Raw genomic sequence first — 10,672 nt, 5'->3', positions numbered from 1 at the left:
AAGCAAAGCAAAACAAGGAATGGAAGCAAATACTGTTGGATGATGATGCACGGAGGAGATTGTAATCATTACAATGAAACGATGGTGTGAAGTCGATGCTCTCCCATGTAAACTATATCTCAGTTCACATAATTGAAAGAAAGAAAGAAAGAAAGAAAGAAAGAAAGAAAGAAAGAAAGAAAGAAAGAAAGAAAGAAAGAAAGAAAGAAAGAAAGAGGACACCTCATCCCAATAAGTAGAGTATGTTACCTATATGTTGGTATTTGCTTACCTTTTTTTCCTAATCACTTCTAAGAATACTTTAGAAGCCTACAATAAAAAAACAGGTTAAAATGAACAAAAATGTTCACACAAAGAAAAATATATGTAATGATATAATAAACAAAAAAAGCAAAGGAGTAAAGATGAAATTATGGAGATTGGGAAGGGATAAGGCAGTTATGTTAGGCTAAGCAAACAACAAAATTCTGTTATTTCAAAAATCATCCCAAATTCCCATCTTCCTGTCTGAGCTAATGATTTGCTTCAGACAGGTCAGGTGACTGACCCTAAACCCATAGGGTGAGAAGGAAGAGGAATAAAGCAACATGTTTTTCTTGACAGCAATTCAAACCTGGTTTAAGCTGTCTACCTTTCTGTCTGGCTGTCTGAAACAGAAGACATAGTTTATTAGAATTTGCTTAATCACTGAAGCTATGAAATGACTGTCTGTCCTACAGTTAGGATGGGGACTCAGAGGGAATTTCAGATGCCACAGATATTTACCATGTGCTGTAAATGTTATTTTTCCATGTCAGGACCCAATAAAAAAAGTCTAGTAGTAGCGTAGTGGCTACGAATCGGGCTGCGAACCGCAAGGCCAGAAGTTAGAAACTACCAGCTGTTCCGCGGGAAAAAGATGAGGCGTTCTGCTCCCGTAAAGATTTACAGCCTCGGAAACCCTGTACAGGGTCGCTATGAGTCAGAACTGACTCCACGGCATATAACAACAACAACAAGTAGAATTAAGTAAAGGTAAAATAATTAAAATATTTTAAGTTTCTAAACTTGATTTCTTTCATTTAAAATATCAGAGTTTAGTTTTCCTCTATGATTTCTCAAAATTATTGCAATGGAATACTTAACCATTTTGTGTATTTCCAGTTACAGTAAGGTAAAAACTTCCAAGATAAGCATTTTACCTTACTGTAACTGTGACAACTTGAGTTTTCTCTGGAAAACTACAAACTCCACATTCCTGAGTAAAGGGCTCCATGATCTATTTCAGAATAAAATAAACTTTGTAAGGACTTATATTTACCAGTCAGAAAACCGTAGGTGATAATTATTTAGAACTTTGGGAATCTGAAATATAAATTTCAAGGAAGGATATATGGAGGACATTTATCTGGGAAAGAAAAAAATATATTTTATTGTTTAATGTGCATGTGTGTTTGGATCACCTCTGCAACAAATTTATTCTGATAATGATCTAGTCTCTGGCTGCAGACTTGGAGTTCAAGGCTTTTTTATTTCTGGATTTCTCGTATTTATAGATAGTCCATTGTTGTTGTTAAGTGCCATCAAGCTGGTTCCAACTCATGGCGACCCAGTATAGGGTTTCCAAGGAGCGGCTGGTAAGCTTGAACCACCAACCTTGTAGTTCAAACCCACTTTGCAGTGTAGCACATCATTAACTCACAGTGCCAAGTCTAGTTTTGGTTAAATAGCATAATTTTTTTTGTAAATTAGGCAGATCTGGGTAAACCCAATTTGGAAGATATTGATTGAGTCGATAATAAGCACAATTAATGGTTAAACATTACTGGTCTGATTAAAATGACTTCTATCAATATTGATTGAGAAGGTCTCAAGTTCTTTTGTGCCCTTAGGTAGAGGAGACAGTCAGAAAGCTAAAGCAACTATTCCAACATCACCAGTAAAGTGTGGAATCAGGATTCAAACCCAACAACAAAAGTGCTGTGAAAACTAATTACAAGAAAATCATCTTTGAAAATTGCTAAATTCTGTATAAATGTTATTTTTGTTGGTAGGTGCCATTGAGTCAGTACCTACTCATAGCGACCATGTACAAAACAGAATATAACACTGCCCGGTCCTGTGCCAACCTCACAATCGTTATTACGCTTAAGCCCATTGCAGCTGTCAATTGTTGTTACACCTCATTGGGGGTCTTCTTTTACTCCGACCCTCTGCTGTACCAAATATGACATCCTTCTCCAGAGACTAGTCCTTCCTGATAATATGTCTGAAGTATGAGAGGCGAAGTCGGCCCATCCTGGCTTCCAAGGAGCATTCTGGCTGTACTTCTTCCTGCACAGATTTCTTTGTTCTTCTGGCAGTCCATGATACTTTTAATATTCTCATCTGGCACCATAACTCAAATGCATTAATTATTCTACAGTCTTCCTTATTCATTGTTCAACTTTCATATGCTTATGAGGTTATTGAAAATATCATGGCTTGGGTCAGGCACACCTTATTCCTCAAATTGACATTCTTTGTTCTTGAACACTTTAAAGAGTTCTCGTGTAGCAGATTTGCCTAATGTAATACCTCATTTGATTTCTTGACTGCTACTTACATGAGTGTTGATGATAGAGCAGAGCAAAATGAAGTCTTTGACAGCTTCAATTTTTCTGCAATTATATGGATGTTGTTTATGGGTCCAATGGTGAGGATTTTGTTTTCTTTACTTTGAGGTGCAACCCATACCGAAGGCTGTGGTCTTTGATCTTCATCAGTAAGTATTTTAAGTTCGCTTCGCTTTCAGGAAGCAAGTTTGTATCACCTGCATATCACAGATTGTTAATGAGTTTTCCTCCAATTCTGATTCCACATTTTTCTTCATATAATCCATCTTCTCAAATTATGCGCTCAACATACAGATTGAATAAGCATGATGAAAAAATACAATCCTTTCACATACCTCTCCTATGTTTAAATTATTCGATATTTCCTTTTTGTGTTCAAATAACTACCTTGTGCTCTATGTACAGTTTCCTCATGAGCACAATTAAGTGCTCCAGAATACTCATTCTCCATAATGCTGTCCATAACATGTCATGAGCCACACAACCGAAAGCCTTTGCATAGCCAATAAAGCACAGGTAAACATCTTGTATTCTTTGTTTCAGCCAAGATACATCTGAAGTTAGCAATGATTTCCTTTGTTCCACGTTCTTGCCTGAATCCAGTTTGAAGCCCCTGGAATTTCTTTGTCAATATATGGTTGCAGCCATCTTTGTATTATCTTTAACAAAATTTTACTTGCATTTAATATTAATGATGGTCAAACTTTGTCTCTCATACTTCAGACATATTGTCAGGAGGTACCAGTCACTGGAGAAGGATATTATGTTTGGTAAGGTGGAGGGTCACAGAAAAAGAGGATGACCCCCAATGAGACGGATTGGCCAAGTGGCAGCATTGATGGACTCAAGCGTGGCAACAGTAGTGAGGTTGGCCCAGGATCAGGCAGTGTTTCGTTCTGCTGTGCATAAGGTCACTATGGGTCGGTATCGACTTGATGGCACCTAACAACAACAACAATATTAATGATACTGTCCAATGATTTCAACATTCTGTTGGGTCATCTCTCTTTGAAATGGGCACAAATATAGATTTCTTCCAGTCTTAGAAATTTCTTGGCATAGAAGAGTGAATGTCTCCAGGGCTGCATCAGTTTGTTAAAAGATTTCAATTTGTATTCCACCAATTCCCAGAGCCTTGTTCTTTGCCAATGCCTTCAATGCACCTTGGACTTCTTCCTTCAGCATCATTAACTCTTGATCATATGCTGCCTCTTGAAATGGTTGAACGTTGACAATTTCTTTTTGGTACAGTGAATCTGTGTATTCCTTCCATCTTCTTTAGATGCTTTCTGCATCTTTCAATATTGTACCCAAAGAATCCTTCAATATTTCAAGTTGAGGCTTGAATTTTTACTTCAGTTCTCTCAACATGAGAAATGATGAACATGTTCTTCCCTTTTGATTTTCTAACTCCAGGTCTTTGCACATTTCATTATAATATTTGACTTTGTCTTCTCAAGCTGGCCTTTGAAACATTTTTTTCAGGTCTTTTACCTACTCATTTCTTCCATTTGCTTTAGCATCTCTATGTTGAAGAACAAGTTTCAGAGTCTCTTCTGACATTCATTTTGGTCTTTTCCTTCTTTCTTGTCTTCTTAATAATTGATCTTTTGCGTTCTTCCTGTATGATGTTCCTGATGTCATTTCATAACTCTTCTGGTCTTTGGTCATTAATGTCTAATGTATCAAATCTGTTCTTGAGATGGTCTCTAAATTCAGGTGGGATATGTTCAAGGTCATATTTTAGCTTTTGTGGACTTGTTTTGATTTTTGTCATCTTCAGTGTGAAGTTGCATATGAGCAACTTATGGTCTGTTCCACAGTCTGCCCCTAGCCTGGTTTTGGCTGATAATATGGAGTTTTCCACTGTCTCTTTCCACAGAGGAATTCAATTTATTTCTTTGTATTCCATCTGGTGTGTTCATGTGTATAGCTGTCTTTTATGTTGTTAAAAAATATATATATATTTGCAGTGAAGAAGTCATTGGTCTTGCAAAAGTCTATCATGTCTCTCCATCATTGTTTCTATCACCACAGCCATATTTTCCAACTACTGATCCTTCCACTTTCTTTGAAACCTTTGCATTCCAGTCACCAATAATTATCAATACATCTTGATTACATGTCTAATCAATTTCAGACTGAAGAAGTTGATAGAGTTCTTCAATTTCATCATCACTGGCTTTAATGGTTGGTGCATAAATTTGAATAATAGTGGTTAACTGGTCTTCCTTGTATTTGTAATGGATATTATCCTATCACAGACAGTGTTGTACTTCAAGATAAATTGTGTTCTTTTCATGATGAATGTAATGCCATTCCTCTTCAATTTGTCATTCATGGCATAGTAAACCATAGGATTGTCAGATTCAAAATGGCAGGTACCTGTCTATTTCAACTCACTAATGCCTTAGAATATTGCTATTTATGCACTTCATTTTATTTTTGACAATTTCCAATTTTCCTAGATTTATAGTCCATACATTCTGTGTTCCAAGTATTAATGGATGTTTACAGCTGTTTCTCTTCATTTTGATTTGTGGCCCATCAGTAAATGAAAGTCCCAAAGGCTTTACTCTATTCACACCATCATGACCAACTGTAATTTGAGGAGACTGCTCTTCCTCAGTTGTATTTTGAGTGCCTTCCAATCTGAGAGGCTCATCTTCCAGCACTGCATCTGACAATATGCTGGTGCTTTTCATCATGCTTCAGTATTCCGTATTTTGGTACTGACAGTGTTCCTCCTCATCCTCTGCCTCCCCGGAAGCCTCCTCGCCATCCAGATCCTTCCTGGACTTTGTCACCCAATTCATCCCAGCCTCCTCTGCTATGGCCACCTCTGCATCCAAATCATCCTCGGCCTCCACCTCGTCCCCCGAAGCCACCTTTGCTCTTAGGCTTGGCCCATTCCAAGGTAACTGTTTCCATCAATTTCCCCATCCTTCATGCCCTCCTTGGCAGCTTTAACATCGTCTTCACTGTTGAAGTCTACAAACCCAAACTCTTTGGTGGAGCCCGTTTCACAGTCCGTGACTATCCTGGCACAAACAGACCCATCAAATGACTCCTTCAATGTTTCCTCAGTTGTGTCTTCAGACAGATCTTTGACAAAGAGTGTTTTGGACAGCTGGCTTCTTGCATTAGGGAATCCCTTGGATCTTTGCAATTCCAGCCTGATGGCTCTGCCTTCAATTTCTCTTTTATTACAAGAATTTAAAGCTTCTTAAGCATCTTCACATGAAGCAAATTCTATAAATGCATACCCTCTAGATTTGCCATTCTGGTTCTGAGGCACCTTGATAGCAGTTGCCTTCTCAATCACTTCCTGGAGAGTTTCTTCTGTTGCACTGTAGGAGAGATGACTTAAAATTAGTGTTTTTGGTTCACCACTCCAGGTACTGTTCTTCCCACCTCTGTGGTCTTGATTTTGACCTCTCTCCCCAGTGATATAGTATAGCCATCAATCTCTGTTCCTTGCTTTTTTTCAAAGGGTTTCTCAGCATCAGCTTCTGTTTTGAATTCAAGATAAGCAATCCCTTTACTCTTTCCATCTTTGCTTACTAATCTGATCTCCATGGCATCTTCAAACACTTCTTTTAGTTCATCATGGGTGACTTTGTAAGGCAAGTTTTGGGCCAAAAGTGTTCTGGCATCTCAGTCTTTCTTACTGTCTTTTTCCTTTGGTCTCTCTAGTTTAATTTCATTACCAAAGACCTTTAAACCAGTGAGTTCCAAGGCTTTTTCCAGGTCTTCAGAAGATTTAAAATCCACATAGACAAATTTCCTAGTCGTACCAATTCTGACATCCATGACAACAAAATCATTTTTAGCAAAAAGGTCACTGAGACCAGTTTTTAATTCTGGAGCAGAATTGTTACAATTCAGGTTTCCAACAAAGAGATTGAAAGTTTTAGTTGGTTCTATGGCTTCCACTTTCTGTTTCTTGGCTTCAGGAGCAGCTTTCTGTTTGGCTATTTCCTTCTTTTGTTTTCCAGGTACTTCTTTGACAGGTGCTTCCTCCTCTTCCTCCTCGTTCTCATCTTCTTTGTCTTCTTCCTCCTCATCATCGTCATCATCTTCCTCCTCCTCATCATCATCTTCCTCATCATCATCGTCCTCAGCCACACTCTTGGCTTTCACAGGAACCACCTTGGCAGGTGCTTTCTTGACCTTCACTGGCCTAGTGTCCATGACCTCTTCTTCAGAATCATCATCTTCATCCTCATCTTGATCCTTCCTTTGAATATTCCTTCCCTCTTGGTTGATATTTTAAGATACTACATCCATAAGTATAGGTCAACTTCATCAAATTGTAGCCATTTATACTTGTTTTCTTTACAATTTTTTTTTTATCTTCCTCTAGTCGAGTTCTGATCATCCAGTCATTGAAGCTAGGTCAAACTCTGCAAGTTTGGGCATTCTTGTGCATCTCCCCTATCAACACATCTTGCTTGCATGTTTGATCAATTGTAAACTGAAGAAGTTGGAAGAATTCTTCAATTTCAACATCACTGGCTTTAATGGTCAAAGCATAAATTTGAATAATAATGTTAAGTGGTCTCCCTTGTAAGCGTATGGATATTAGCCTATCATAGATAGTGTTGTACTTCAAGACAGATTACGACATGTTCTTTTTGGTGATGAATATGATGCCATTCCTCTTCAATTTGTCATTCCCAATATAGTAAACCATGTGATTATCAGATTCAAAATGGCCAATATCAGTCCATTTTAGCTCACTAATGCCTAGAATATCACTGTTTATGCGTTTTATTTCATTTTTGACAATTTACAATTTTCCTAAATTTATACTTTGTACAATTAATGTTCTGATTATTAATGGATGTTTACAACTGTTTCTCTTCATTTCGAGTTGTGCCCACCAGCAAATGATGATCCCAAAGGATTTAGTCCATTCGTGTCATCAAGATCAACTTTTCTTTGAGAAGGCAGCTCTTCCCCAGTCATATTTTGGGTTCCTTCCAATATGAGGGGCTCATCTTCTGGCACTAAATCTAACAAGTATTCTGGTGCTTTTCATCATGGTTCAATATTCTGAGACTATCTGAAAGTGATTCACTGCTATTCATAAGGTTTTCAGTGATTAAATATTTGAAAGAAGTCCCTCTCTTCTTCTTCTTATTTTGTGTTTTATTTGTTTGTTTAGCTTTTTACTGTGAATTGAGTGAAGGTTTATATAGCAGATCATCAGTTTTACATGCAATAAATCATATACTTTGTTTCATTATATCATTACAATCCCTCCATGCACCAACAGTTAACAGCAATTACCTCTATTCACTCCAACCACTGCATTCTTCCTTGTCTCCTACAACCCCCATCTTTCCTCTGACAACCACCCTCCAGTTGTTTATTGCCTTCCCCCATCATCCATGTCAATGCGCGTCTACCCTCTAGCGCATGTATCATTTCCCTCCTCCCCCCAAAACTGTCTCAGATTGTTTCTTTTATGAAGAAATATTCCTCTCTTTTTTTTTTCATGTAAAAAAGCAAAAACAAAATAAATAAACAAACAAAACACACAGGTTTATATAATCATTTAAACAACCAAAGGGCACATTCTGAAAGTCAATGTCCAGTACACAGTCTTTCTTTTTCCATGAGTCTAGAGTCCTCAGCTGCTCAATCTCTCCAAGACACCATCTCTTCCTCCATCTCTGGTCGTGCTGCCTCTCTGGATAGGGTCTTAAATTCCGCTCATGCTCTTCTCCCTTGATGGTCCTCAGGTCCTCTGTTCCTGGAATGTAAGATTAAATACTCCCCCCTTTATGTTACAAAACTTCTACCTTTACAGTTGTGACAGTTGCAATTAGTCATGATAACAATTACTCACTATTGAATCATAAGACTCTTATGATTCATAAGAATTCTTTCACCAGACGAATCTAGACAAGATGAAAACAATTCAGTGGAGATTCTACCTTCCCCCCGCACACTCTGAAACACTTGAAAACTTGTAGTCCAGCCACTTTATGCCTTCATAGCCCCCCACCCCACCCCATTTTAGGTATCCAATGTCTAAGTTGCCCATCCCTATAAAACCTGTGTACAGAAGGGATAGGGTTGATCCTTGATGTGAAGATTCCTTCCTTCTCAGTTGGTATTTTGTGCTACTACTAATTCCGTAAATATAGGTCAAGTTCATCAAATTGTAGCAATTCACACTTGTTTCCTTAATCAAATTTTTTTATCTTCCTCTAGTCAAGTTCTGATCTTCAAGTCATAGAAGGTAGGTCATATGGGTATGATCTGCAAGTTTGGGTGTTCTCGTGTGTCTCCCCTGATTTTGTATCAGCTGGATGCTTCATTTTCAGCTCTAGCCCTCCATGCCTAGGTCCATGTCCATGGGTTCAGGAGTTCCCAAGTCTCACTGCACTTTGGATCAACGATCCCTTCCACTTCTCTCTCTCATGTCAAGGTAGATGGGAGTTTATGGAACATGGTTGAACTCAACACATATCTTCATTGCTGACTTTCTCTCATTTCCACTCACAAGTAGACCATGTGGTAACCAGCAAACTTACATGCCTGCTCATGTGTTCCCATTGAGTTTCAGTCTCGGAGGAGGGTTTGTCCTAAAGGTACTTAAGTGCTTGCCTTGATGGCTCACCTTCAAACACCTTGCTTTTTTTTGTAGTAGCCAATTAGACTACTGTTTTTGTTTATTCTATTTCCTGCTGGTTTTTCTTTCAAGAAGTACCTTCTGTTCTTCTAGCCACTCCAGGCTGGTCTGTATGTTCTTTCAAGTGTGAATGTCCTACCTCAGAAGGTTCTGGATGGGGCTCAGGATTCCACATAAGGTTCTATACACTACAAAGGCTCCACAAGAAGGCTATTTCACTGGGCAAATTCTAGAACCACTTTTTAGGTATTCCAATCAGTTATAGGCTGAAGATAGACTTTCAAGCTTTCTGTAACTATTTTCCTGATATTCCTTTGTATCCCACTCAAGGGTCTATTTTGCAATAGTAGGCAAAGGAAACCAGACAGTTTCCTATAAGGTATCTTACTATTATTTCCCCAATCTTACCCATTCAGGCTATGCCTTACTTCCTGTGTCCCAGAGTCCTGTTCTTTCAAGGTTTAGCATACATACTTATTTTCCTCTGACCCATTTAGCCCATGCAAATCTTCCTAAGTGTTTCCCTATCTAGCTTGTTCTTCCATTCCCCCCTCCATTTTTTTTTTTTGGTGTGTGTGTGTATTGTCCTCCTTTTCCTTGCAAATTGCCCTCCCCAAACCCTGAGCTATGATGTGACTATCCCCTAACCTATTCTCTATATGCCACTGTCTCCCATCTCTGGTTGCCAGGGTCTGGCCTTGGCAAGGGGGTGGGTACCCAAAGATGGGGTGTCTGGCGATGATGGTGAGAGAGAGAGAGATAGAGAAAAAACAGACACAAAGAAGACAGAGAAAACAGATACAAAGAAGACAGACATACAGGCTTGATGCAAGCTGCCAGACAGACTGCTCAGTGCCTGACATTTTCCCTACTCGGACTAACTCTAGGTGGGATGTCTGGAGAGGCGAGAGAGAAAAGAAACACTCGGAGACCAGAGTAGATGCAAAACTGGCAGACAGCCTCTTCATACCCTGCAAGCAATAATGCCCACAGATTTACGTCTGCGTCCATCTTTTATTTCCTCTTTCAGGAAGGGATCTGTACAGAAGAATGGTATTATTCAGACAAGACAATCTTTAAGATAAGTTAAGCCAGTAAACCTTGCTTAAACCAATATTCCTTTCTTCCTTACTGGGTTTAACCTTCATTTGGATCAAACTGATTGAACTCAGGGTGGTCCGAGGGAGTTGCCCCCATTGTCCTTAATCCTGTATTCCCAGAATTTACCACTCCACCCCAAGTGAATATACCCCGGGCAGTTCCTCTCCAAAGCCTCTCTGCTTAATCCCAGTAAACCTGTCCTTGTTTGTCCTCTGAGGAAGTTTTACTGCGTTGGTTCTTGGGGGAAAATCTTGACCTTAGAAACTTAGGGGAATATTGCATTTCTCTGTGGACATCCAGGGCTCATGTTTGGAATTAAATAAAAATAACT

At 38.9% G+C, this 10,672-nt stretch overlaps 1 pseudogene; it reads right to left on the bottom strand.

Annotated features, from left to right (window-relative positions):
* Nucleotides 1-267: 267 nt before the first annotated feature.
* LOC102811194 overlaps nt 268-10,672 on the bottom strand; it is a 12,727-nt pseudogene continuing 2,322 nt past the window's right edge.

Source organism: Chrysochloris asiatica, unplaced genomic scaffold, assembly GCF_000296735.1.
Source record: "Chrysochloris asiatica unplaced genomic scaffold, ChrAsi1.0 scaffold00252, whole genome shotgun sequence".
Lineage (NCBI taxonomy): Eukaryota > Metazoa > Chordata > Mammalia > Afrosoricida > Chrysochloridae > Chrysochloris > Chrysochloris asiatica.
The sequence above is the reverse complement of the archived record's forward strand: the minus strand, read 5'-3'. Positions and strand labels throughout refer to the sequence as shown.